The sequence below is a fragment of the Platichthys flesus genome, chromosome 2 (genome assembly GCF_949316205.1).
Source record: "Platichthys flesus chromosome 2, fPlaFle2.1, whole genome shotgun sequence".
Taxonomy (NCBI): Eukaryota; Metazoa; Chordata; class Actinopteri; order Pleuronectiformes; family Pleuronectidae; genus Platichthys; species Platichthys flesus.
This window is the reverse complement of record NC_084946.1, coordinates 24,637,431-24,650,452: the sequence shown is the minus strand read 5'-3', so window position 1 is coordinate 24,650,452 and position 13,022 is coordinate 24,637,431.

The window sequence follows — 13,022 nt, the reverse complement described above, 5'->3', positions numbered from 1 at the left end:
TCGAATCTGGATGTAATAAACACAGCGCTGCAGGAAATGGAAGGAAAAGCTTCTCGGCAAGAGTATAAATATTTCATGTGTGTGAATTTAGATTAAGACAGTATTGGCTGTGGATGACTGCTTGGCATATTTTCTTTTCAAACTGCAGACAATGAAAATATATATATGTTTTCTCTCCTGGTGTGTGTCAGATGTCGGAGCTGAGCAGAGCAGTGTGTGAGTACGGGTTCAGCCTCGGCCTGATCTCTGACGCCTTCCTCCATCACTGCCCCGTGGTTGGCAATTTCATGAGTGAGCTGGTAATAATCACGGGTGACTGGATTCTCACCTTTTTCGCTGGGATCTATAGGAGAGAGGGCAGCTACACTTGTCGGGCCCTTCGGAGCCATATGTGGATGCTTGAGGTCTGAAGTCAGAGGAATCTCACATCTGCTTTTCATCGCTTTATCTGCTTCGTGTTCGCTTCCAAGTCGAAGAAATAACAGATCGTATCAGGGACGATTGCTACGGCTATTAAACTAAAAGTGAATGTGTCTTATCGAAGCTGTTGGGATGAAGAAGACGTTACACATTGTGAGATAATAAGCTTTTAAATGGGGAGACCAAATATGAATGCGTGTAATTTTACACATCTTGAAATATGTGAGAAAAGTATTTGTAGATGTTAGTAAGTATAACTGCAGTGTGGAGCAAAAAATTCCCTCATTTGAATTTAATCTTTCTCTTTTCTGGAGGCAAAATATTTCACATGCAACAGAAAATGTGTTGCAGTCAAATATAAGTGACGTTTTAAATGGAATATTTTAGAAGTACTTCAGTGTGCTTGTTGGATAATCATTTTATGCAGAATTAAACCCCTTCATCCCTTGATTCTTTGCAGCGTTGGCGCCTGCACATAATGCATCATGCAAACCGGGCACTGCCTCGCCTGCAGACACGGCCTCGCTCTTTCTTTCAGCTGAAGCCACGATCTTCACCAGTGTTGACATCTGCCTACACAAGAATAACTCTGCACACCGCCCAGTCTGCACAGAGGAAAAAAACCAAAGCAACCGAGCTGTCTCGTTGTCTCTATCGTCAAACTCTCTTACACTCCAGTCCCTTTTCATTTGGAGGATATTCTGTGTATCTAGTTTGAATATATTTTAATAAATGACTAGTGACTATTCAAATGTACTGCATGGGGTCCTCAAAAAAATGTACCCGTTTAAATGTTTTTTTTAATTGAATTGTAGTAATTTCTCAAACTGTTTCAGAAACAAATATTTTAAATATTTAAACTCCATCTACAGACATTTTAAACTCTTAAAATATATGATATTTATGAACATGATAAGTTATTTAAAAAAGTCGGCTATGTTTCAAATATTCAGCTCCGGTGGAAAATAACTAGCTAACTCTGTAAAACTCTTTGTACATATTTTCAAAATTCAAATTTGATTTATTGATTAAATCCAGATATAACTTCTTCCATGAAAACAGTTTATTTTTCTGTTATGATTGTTGTAAACTTTTGAAATTAGGTTTAATTATTTTCTGGTTTAAAACATATAAAAAAACAGAGGATGATGTGGAATGCCCGGGAGCCATCAGGCTCGATCATAACACATCAGTCTAGACAGTTCCCAGCTCCCACGCTGCCCTTCTGAACTCTGCGGCTGAATCTTTAAAATGTCTTCAAAGTTCACTGAGCTTGGATGGAACTTTCTGGTCCAGTCAACTGCACAGGGCGTGAGCGGCCGGGCCACATCTCGTTACTGAATCATGCCATGTTCAAGCTCTCAGACTGCTTGTTTTGGGGACTGACTCCTCCCCACCTGAACGCAGGAAAGAGGTATGTGACGGCGTAGAGGAGGAAAAAGGTGACAAGAGCAGAACGGTGACGCTAATGCAATCTGAAATGGCCTCTAATGCCTGGTTTCTAAATTGGAAAAATTGACCTTCCTGCTGAGAGGTGACACAAGCCTGCACTTGGAGACGTTTCAGGGGCTAAGTGGAGGTTTTCGGAGCAGAGCCTGGAGGCCAAGCAAATATTTTATGAGTAATTTAATATCTGGAACAGGAGAGCGCACTCCACTCCGGATGCTGGCCCGGATATAGACAGTGATCTGGGAAGAAGGAGGGAGAGAAAGGCGAAAGGGCAAACCAATGAGTAGTTAATGCCGTACAACAAGTCTCCTCCGGGGCTGCTCGAGGGATGAAGTACGACCTCTACCTTCAATAAATCTGGTTCTGTGCCTGGGAACCAGGTCTGAAAGCCTCCTGTTGGAAGGGACCTTTCAAAATGAAAAGAAATATTTGAAAGAATTGTTCACAATCTGCCCCGATGCTTTTGTTTCTGCAGCCTCCGACATTCATTGACCTCAGCCTGTAAATCCCCTGACATTTAAAAGCATTCAACTTTATTTGAATAGTTTTTTTTTCTATCAGCAACAAGGAAAAAGCATAAAACATGCCAAGTTTTCAATAGGTCTCCTCACTGAGCAGGGAAATAAATGTTTCTGTTTACCAGCGTGAAACCATCTTGCTTCGCCTTCCACTCATGGATGGATTACTGGTTGTGCTGGTTGAGCAGCTTCCACTGCAGCGGACGGCCACTGGGTTTTATGAACTGGATCCAGTGTCGAGTTCATAAAATACCTCGCATCCATGGTTTCACTGGACCGCGCTGCAACGTGGCAGCGGAGAGAGAGTCCTCTGAGCTTCTGTTACTGTTCGACTGAAAACAAGTTTTAGGGGAAAGTTCCCAAATTGAAAGTTGAAGAAATTATGATGCTGGGAAGTGCTGACTGGAGGCAGACATGTTTGATTTGAGATACAAGAGAAGCTAATCACATTAATGATCCTGTAGCTCCTCTCCTCCATCGCTGGAACCTCTGCATGTGAATGGAATGTTATCAGTGTTATCAAAACACCAGAGGCTGTTTCCTGTCCACAGATATAAAATCAGCTCTGAAAAAAGGCTTGTGTCATGTGAGTGAGTTTCTATTTCTAATATTCTGACTCATTTGAAAACTCTGATATTTATCTATTAACAGTTACTTTTAATCAAGGCAAATAAAATGCTCTAATAATAACAAGATCAAAAGATGACATCAACTGTACAAATCTATCTATCTATCTATCTATCTATCTATCTATCTATCTATCTATCTATCTATCTATCTATCTATCTATCTATCTATCTATCTATCTATCTATCTATCTATCTATCTATCTATCTATCTATCTATCTATCTATCTATCTATCTATCTATCTATCTATCTATCTATTTCACTATCTATCTATCTATCTATCTATCTAAGCATCCATCCACCCAACCATCTGTCATGCAGCTGAACTGTAATCTACCATGACTGTGACAGAGATTTCATTCATGATAAAGTTTGTCTTGTAAATACAAAGTCAGCAGATGGAGATAAAGACCTGAGGCAGAAGAGAATGTTCATGTCCTTCATGTGTGAAGTGACAAAATCACTCCTGAGTCATTTCACTCAGCAGAGAAGCGTTTAGACTTCCAGGAGCAGGGAGTCACAGGCGGAGGCTCGGGAGTCACATGGGGTCAGTGATGGGAGGGTCACGTAACACTGGGAGGTTCACACTGTTCCCGTTGCAATGAAGTGGGATGAGGCATCATCTGTTTTCGCTGCAGTCAGAGCCATGTATTATTGAGAGGAACAGCTCTCCGAACACAGCGAGGGAGCATGTTGACGTGTTGTTCAGAGCAGAGATGTGCTGTAACACAATACCAGGCTCTGATACACAAGTAAACTCGGCCACAACACTAAAAACGACTGTCCCCCACATGTCAACACAATCGATCCAGGCTTGGTGACTGCACGGACTCTGGAGGTTCCTGTGGTATCGGGTCCTTTAAGATCCGAACCTGCAGTAACTTCATCACTTTTATATCGCTGCTGAAGAGCACAGCCTTTTATCAAATCAAATAATTACTCATTTCTTACACTGTTACTCTGAATTCTTAGTTTTTTCAAAGTTGCTCTTAAGTTTTGTCACAATTTTATATATTTTTATCTTTAAAGCTTTTTATTAGCATTGCTGTTTGACGCAAATCCCAGAGACTCTTTATCGAGCTCTTCTCCATGTTCCTCAAACTGTTCTTGACGTTTTCCAGTAGATGTATAATACAACAGGCCTCCTTTTCTTCTTGTCTTGAACATGTAGCTTTAATTGTCTTCTTTGGGCATTTACCAGTTATTATTTATGTTTATTTACGGAGCACTCACGTTTATTCAAGACCATTTTTGAAAAGAATCAGCTGAAAATAAAACAACCAACTTTTAGCACAAGCACAGAAATGGGGGTTAGCAAATAGATTTTATTCATATTTTTTCTTTTTGAATTACCAAACATCAAAATATGATTTAATAAATCCAATAAAATTCTGTCATCATGTGGCACAAATACAAAAATCAATCACATTCCATGACGCTGGATGGAGGGGTACTGCTAGGGCTGCAGCATCACCTGCTGGCCAGGGGTGTAACTGCACGGTAAAGACTTATATTATTAAATTACATTTTCAACAGTAGCATAGTAGCATGTCATGTAATGATTGATTCCATTTTTAGAACATTTAGCACATTTTGGTGTATTTAATTAGAACATGATGCAGCTCGAGTTCTGCGTAATGTCTGTGTGAACTACAGCTGAATATGAAAATGTGGTTTCTTGTCTGTTGTGGTGTAAAATGTTAATGACCACTTTAATTGACGCTACATTTAACACAGTGTCATTATCTTAATCTTTCTCTCCGCAGCCCATCTCTGACTGGCCTCCAGCGTCCCTCATTACCCGTACTTATATTTCTTAATCCATATCTTCCTTACAGGGTTAATACTGACCCGCTCAGTCTCTGATATCTTCCCTGATAACGACTGCACAGAGTCTCTTGAACGGGCCCTTTGTCCCCATGTGATTTCCAGCCCTCCTCTGTCGTGACTAAGTGCCTCGTCAGTCACTCTCCACCAACAATGTCTTCTCCCACCTCAGGAGGACGCCGTGAAGCTGCTGACATGAAAATCGATCGCTGTCATCACGCCGCCACTCCCGATGCCACGAGGGACATTGATGGCCGGGTGTGAAGGCCTGCAGACGAGGACACGTGTCCCTGGTGGGCCGGAGAGGACCGGAGGGGGGGGGGGCCACAGCACAGGAGAATGTGCAGGTTTTCATGCACTAACGTGTCACTTCCCAGTTTAAGGTGTTTCTTGATGTGACTTCACAGCTGGTTCAGGGGCTCATGGGATCAATGACCTTTGTAAAGCTGCAGGTGTAATAGGTTTGAACACCTTTAAAATTGCAATGTGACTTAACTGTGTTAGACTTCTTATAGTGAAGGAATTTTCTCATAATTCAATTTGACATGGGAAGAAAATAATATCTACTTAAGGATTTTAGACCTTTTTGCTTTCTTGCTCTCTCCTTTTTTTATTAAAATCATTTTTCCAAATTTTATTTAAAAGTAAACTATAACAAATTATTATATTTAAAGGGTACTTTCGACCTTTGTACGTGTAGTTTTTACTAATTTAATTAAATATATTTTTTATTTGTTGCATTGTTTTGTATTGTAATCCCTTGTAGGATCTAGAAATAAAAAATTCAAACAACTTAAGTAAACATAATTATTATTGCCGTTGTTTTAATATAATTGAGAAATAGTGTTGTTTATAAGAATTGCAATAAATCACAATTAATATTCTCAGTGGCTTAATTTCATAATGAGATATTACATCAACGTTGTGTTTTCTTAATAATTCATCCCAATGCTTCACAACTGTTTGTTGGACGTTAAGTTTTTGTGTGCGGTTGCGTGCGTACGTGCTTGCGTGTGTGAGTGTGTGTGTGTTTGTTTGTGTGTGTGTGTGTGGGTGAGTCTGTGTGAGAGAGAGTGGCTACGAGGCAGAGTGCTCATCCTTCCTCGGCTTCGAGCGTCACCATAAGCCGCTCGCTGGCTGGAATCCGGAGTGTCACACTGGGGTCATCGGGAGTTTGCTTCCATGAACCCTCCGATGTGAGCTGGAGCATGGAAGCATCGATGCCCCTGGAGCCACTGCTGCCCGCCGAATCTGGGTCAAACTTCATGAACCCGATACGTCTCCTCTGCACCGCAAAAACCATCAGAGACCTCGGCTGCTGGCCTGTGTTGGTGGAGCCAGATCAATGGGCCGCCCATGGTTATTGAGCGGTGTAAATGACCAGTGACAGAGTCGGTGAAACTACAGGCTCGGATTTGGCTGCAAAAGGCATTAATACGTATATCGAATGAACTTTTTCTAACAATCCTTAGTTTTAGGCAGTTTATTGTGATACCAACACTATATGAAATGATCTCCAGTTATGAAAAGGAGTTCTTATCAGTGACACTGCAATGACTGCTTCACACACGCTGAGGAGATGTGGTATTTCTCTGAAGAGCTGAAGGATTAAATCAGAGCTGAACACTGACGAACACACACGTGGAGAGAAGAGGAGATTTTCTTTTTTGCTGCCCATGATTTCTGCTTGTTTACCATCCAGTAGTCACTTGTGTGTGTGTGTAAGATTTGTTGTATGGAGTTTGTTCTGGGTTCTTTGTGAAGGATTTTAAGCAGAATCCAGTTAAATATAATAATTAACGTCATTAAATGCATGTTACAAACGTTTGATCATGCAAACCACATGAACGGCTGAACAAGCGTGAAGCATAAAGAATCATTGGCAACAGATGGACTTTTCCCCCAGTGCAGTGGCCTCCTGTGAAATGCACATCAACCCTGCAATTAGTTGGCTGCACACTCACAAACACACACTCACAAACAAACACACACACGCACAGAGTCGTCCATTCTTGATCTGTTTATGGTTTGCAAGTGAAACTGAGGGCCATCCGCTGACCTACATAGAGCATGGCGTTTGTGTGGCTCGCACGGGAACGCGCGTCCAGATGCCCTGCTCTCTGTTCTGGAGTGGAAATAGGTCAGAGGTCAGGAGGAAAAACCGGAGAACGAAGAGAACGAGGAGAACGAGCACACGATCACACGTAATGTGCTGCAGGGACGAGAACACAAAGCCTTGGATGCTTGTTTGTGCCATGTTTGCAGCAGGATTGACTTGTCTGGACGCACACAACAGACACCACAGGCGTGAAACTGTGTGGGTGTGTGTGTGTGTGTGTGTGTGTGTGTGTGTGTGTGTGTGTGTGTGTGTGTCAGTGAGCCTCAGAAATATCCTTTAGTAAGTCAGTTGTGGATCAATTAAAGGTGATTAAACATTTTGCATCTCTGCTGCCTGAATTCTAACAATTTATCTCCATACCAGTTTAACACAAAAGTCAGCGACTGTAAATAAAGTTCTTCTTCTACTAATTTGGATCATGTCACATATCTGCCAATATTGAGGAAGTAGGGTTTATGACATGTACCACAGCCAGCCACCAGGGGGCGATGCAGACGATTTTTTAAAGATTTTTAAGCCAAATCAGCTCTGATGGAGGTTCAGATTTTTAGTAGCCTTTCGCTCAACAAGTATGATGCTGATCAGCCACTGGTTGAAAGGATGGTGGTGATGGTTTTGTCAAATATTGTGATAGTGTTGAGTTTTCACTCCTTTATTAACATTAGACAGAAGTAGGCTTCATATGGACGTCATGAAAGAATGACACTTTCAGGCAGGTTCAGTAACTTTACCTGGTTTCTATCATTTTGGTTTGGTTTTAAATTATCACCTCCACCAAGGAGATTTTAATAAAAATAATAATAATAATTGATTGATTGATTGATTGATTGATTGATTGATAATAATAATAACAACAACATCCTGTTTGTTTGTTCCTCAGCTAGACAAAAAACCACAAAACACATTTTCACTAAACTTGGTGGAAGGATGTCGAAAGAAGAATGAATCTGTTGATTTGGAGGATTTTTCTTCTTTCACTTTCTTTTACATTTCAAATCAGGGCGATTTCAACATTCTTAACATTTTCCAGGAGAGTGATTGATGGATCTTGATGAAAGAAATCAGGCAGAGCGAGGTTGGTGATGAATATGTGACATTCTCTGCAGCTTGATTGGATTTAAAGGAACATTCTAGTTCTCTCCTTTAATTAGGTGAAATAATAATAGTGACAGCTCACAAGTAATTTGTGGTTGTTCTTCCTGTAGCTTGTTTGTGGAAAAAGTGACGTTAAAAGTGAGAGAATGGAAAGAAGAAGATAACTCAGCTGCCTCTTGGTCCAGCGGCTCCTCTGTTATTATAATTGCTTCTATTTGACTCATTTAAGTGAATTTCTCTCCGTCTGCTCTTTGTTCGTCAAAATAAATTCTTTAGAAGGAAGAGGAGCCTTCTAAATAACAGTTCTGGGACTTTTCCCCCCCTCCACACACTTTTTAATAAAATGTCCTCCCTGTAATTTCCTGAACGATCAGACGTGACCTTCAGTGCGGTGCGTGGATGCTCTCAGAGCTGGTGCTGCTCCAGAATGAAGTTAGAGAACCACACTGGGGATCTGTGTGATAGTGTAATTGAGTGTCACATGTTGGTGCATTAGCTGGAATGTTCCTAATCCAATACCATGCTCACCACTTCTCCCATGAGCCGCCGTCACGTGATCGCTCTGGCAATTGGTACTGGTTCATTTTCCACCACCACCCCCCCCCCACCACCACCACCCCCATCCTCCTCTCTTAAAGCTCCCGGCTCGACATGCTGACTGGCAGCCGGCTCCACCGAGACCTCGTCGCCGTCCACACAACATCACAAACATGAGAACCCCAACTTTCCCCCGAGGACCTGACTCGACTTGATTGCAATTTTTTGTACCAGGCATTGGAAAAGTCCTGTGGGTTTTTCTCTGTGCGTTGGTGGCAACTGTTGGCAGAAGCTGCAGAGACCTCACAGATATCCAATAAAAGGGCAGGGTGGGAGGCCAAGTGGCAACACAAGCCACTGCTGCTCTCTACTGCAGTTATTATTCTCCTCTGTGCTGGAACACAGATGGAGGCTAACTGGGAACAATGGGAGTTTAGCTGTGTATTGATGAGTTCTTCTGCCACACACTGTTTTGTTATATAAGACCATCACCTTCATGTGTGTGGTCACTCAGGAATCTTCACATGTGATCTGTGCTTCATCTGAGGGGGTCATTTTTAAAAACCTGAGTGGAGCGTGAGCGGCCTCTAGTGGCGAGGACATGCCACTACACATCAGTATTTCATTCATGAAGCGGTTCTCTCTCTCTCTCTCTCTCTCTCTCTCTCTCTGTTGAATTCTGTTCAAGAGTGAAAACAAAACTTCTTTGGCAGAGGTAAAAATGAAAACGCACAGATTTCATGATAAACAGTTTCCATGTTAAAAACCCTGCTGTTAAAGAAGCATGATATATTTATAAAGCTAATTTGTGAAATAAAGGTTTTAGTATTTTAAGATATCAAAAAAGATATTATAGACCTCAGAGCTGAAGCAGCTAAAGGTACTTCCACCATTCTTATATAAATGTTTTACGATTCTCCTCTTCTACTGTGAAAATCGTCCATCTTACTCGACTGTGAGGGTGATGATGATGATGATGATGATGATAATGATGATGACGATGATGATAATGAGGATGACCTTGACCTGATTTGACCAAGAAGTATTAATTTAAACTAAATTGAAAACACGTATATTGGGTGAATCTACACCTTCTTTTAGATGAATTTGAAAAAGAAGACATCAGGTTCCCCACAGCTGAGAAATTATGTTTTAATTTCTATGAGGTGCTAATATTGAATCTTTTTTACCTCAAATTTTCACTCCCGATTTTCTTGAACTCATCTGTTCTTTGCTTTTTATGTTTTATGAACAGAATAAACCTTCTTTCTCGTGTGCATTGCAACCCAGTGGGAATTAAAGAATTTTGCAAATGGATTTGTTGATTCAGTCTGATAAACGAGTCAGGATCAACTGGTCTGGACCAACAGTGTGATTACATTTCCATTCTTGTGATGATTGAACAGAAAACTCACAGTGCAGAAACGACACAGGAGCATCCACCTGCTCAGCAACAACAAAATGGATATTTGCTAAAACTGTTCAATTCAATAATTAAATCATATCCAGTTTTCACTGAACCCCACAAATGACCTTGTGTTGAAGATTTAAATTAGTTTACTTCATTCCAAAGCTCAGCTGGAGTCCACAGACCTCAAAGCCACAAAGAGAAGTCGTGCAGAAGCCAATCAGCTTTCAAACAGATTCACTCTCACTGGGACTGTAGCTTTGAAGTCGCCACAGGGATCAGATCATCAAAGCGTCCTCACATCATCTTGTCTCACCTTTTAGGAAAAAGGAAATTAAAATATCAGACGATGCTGTCGTTGATATTTCAGATTGAAATCCTGGGATACATCTAAACAGTCTGACGGTGCCACGCACATGAACACATATTAACCACTAGAGGCCGCTATAAGCTGTTCAATGCAGTCTGAAATAATCTGTTGATCCTGGAAACATTCGTTCTCTTCCACGTCCATCATTCTAAAAAACGTCAGCCCTGAATGTGTTTGTAGGTGCAGAGCTGTGAGGGGAAGTAAATACACTTCAGATACAGGTTGAGATCGAAACCCTGACCTGTGATATAGTTAGTTATAGACAGTAATTACTTGTTGAAAACACCAGAAACACAACAAATCAGGTAAAAGTTAAGTTATTTCTTCTTCTTCTTCTTCTTCTTCTTCTTCTTCTTCTTCTTCTTCTTCTTCTTCTTCTTCTTCTTCTTCTTCTTCTTCGTCTTCTTCTTCTTCGTCTTCTTCTTCTTCCTCAAGATCCATGAGTTATTTCCTTGGAAATTCGTGAAAATCAAAGGATCGGCCCCTTTTGACCGGATCGACGCCAACGTTTAATGGGTTCTTCTAGGCTCATGTTCCGCCCCCCCCCCGTCACTGAGTTTTATGTAAATCACTAGATTTTGTGTAATCCTGCTCTGAAACAAACATTAAAAAAAAAAAAAAAACATAATCTCCTTTGTAGAGGTATTTAAAATAGTCTGAGGGAAACAGTGAAATACATCACGACCACTTTCACTGGTGGAAGAGTTGATGTACAATGTTCATTGAAATAACAAACAGCCTGGTTTGAGTTCATCACAACCTCAAACAGCTTTTGATTTCACCCGAACACTTAATGTGAAATGTGTGCAGGCCATCACCACTCTGCTCCCGTCAGGAACTTTTAATGAGACTGACATTTAACTTCCATATGTCTAATTTCTATTTTCAGTTTCATAGACTTTGGCCTTGTTGTTTTCCTTGCGTTTGGTTTTTATATCTCACTTGTCTCCCCTTTGGGTTCATTATTTCCTGTTTTTGCCCTTGTGTGTCTGTTTTATTGTTCTTCATGAGTTTGGTCTGTTTTCCCTGCTCCCGGGATTGTCTGCAGCTGCTCTAACGTGTCACAATCCTCCTCCATCATCCAGCCTCATTTTGTGGGAAATAGCCTCTTAGCTCCCTTCTCTGCTTTCTCACTTCATCTCTTATTGTCCAGGGAGTTGCCTGCTGCTCAGGTACTTTTCATCTGCCAGGCAGTGTTGGAGTAAATCTGCTGGGACCTGTCTCTGGATTCCAGACCTGATCAACCTTTAAGCTGTATTTACCTCCAACCCTCGACCCTGAGAGCTGACACCTGGCAGCCTGACCAGGCCCTTGTGTTTACCTGTTGTCTGTTCAGGCTGCAGCTGCCTCCACTGGTGAGACGATCAGGTGTCGTCTCACCCATCTGACCCAGTGCACCTTGAAAGCTTAGCAAGGTTAAATCCTCACCTCAGCCATGACACTTGCCAGCAGGACCCCAGGGAGCCAGACAAAGATGGACGACGCTTTTCACTTCCTCCCACTTTTCAGAAATGAAGCCAAAATAGACCGATACTACGGTCGCCATCTTGGACATTTTAAACCACAATCTGGACCAGAAACAATCTAATATAATAATGGATAATGGTGAGTGGGAACCGTTGATACACGCTTATACCCTGATTGTCTCATTTGCTGTTGTAGGAAATAAAGAGGAATCATATTAAAGTGATGTTACAAAAAATCCAGTTTGTGAACAGGAATGAAAAAAATTACTTAAAACTGAAACCTTTTGTATTATAATGCAACTGCTAAATAAATTAAAAAAGTTGTTCTATTCTAGTTTACAGCTCGAAAAACCAACAAATGAATAATTTCACTAATGCACACGAGCACTGTCTCTGATTAGTGATGAAAAACAAAGGATTGTATTTTTTCCATTTCTGTAAATGCAGAAGTCTGACGGATTACTGATGTCAGCCTCGCTAATGATGGATTGTGATCACACATCATACCTCTGCATTTAATGAATGTAGAAGTAATCAAATGGAGTGGAGATCAGAGACAGATGCACTCGCCGAGAGGATAAGAATGGATTTTTACATTTTATTGTGATAAAAATATCAAAATGGTGACTATCTCTATTATTGCTCACGTATCGACTGTGTGTGTATATATATATGAATATTAATATCAAGGATGTTGCTTGGGAACACGAGCAAATTGTGTTTTCCAGAGGCTGTTAGCGATTCCCACATAGCTTGTTTGTGCTTGTAAAACGTATGAGCTCAAATGTGCATAAAACACATTAACACACACTCCACCAAATATTACTCTCCCGTGGTTTGTTCCATATCTATAATTTCCTCCAGGCCTGTGTGAGGTACCAGAGTAAAGAGCGGTTTGATTACTAACACTCATCCTGCAGGGGCCGTGCAACACAGCAGCCTCTCTCTCATATTACCTGTGATTGAAGGCATAATCAAAGTGGACGCAGCAACACGCCTGCAACTTCATGCAATGAGCTACATGCACTGAATGAGAGCTGCCTGCGTATGAGCCGTAACCCCCCCCCCCCGGCCCTCGCCCATTTTTAGATCCGAAGTGTCTGTCTCCCTCGTGCTCGCAGGAAACAAGGGACAAACTGTGCAGCCGACGTTACAGCGGGTCACCCATCTTAGTTTTCACGTTGC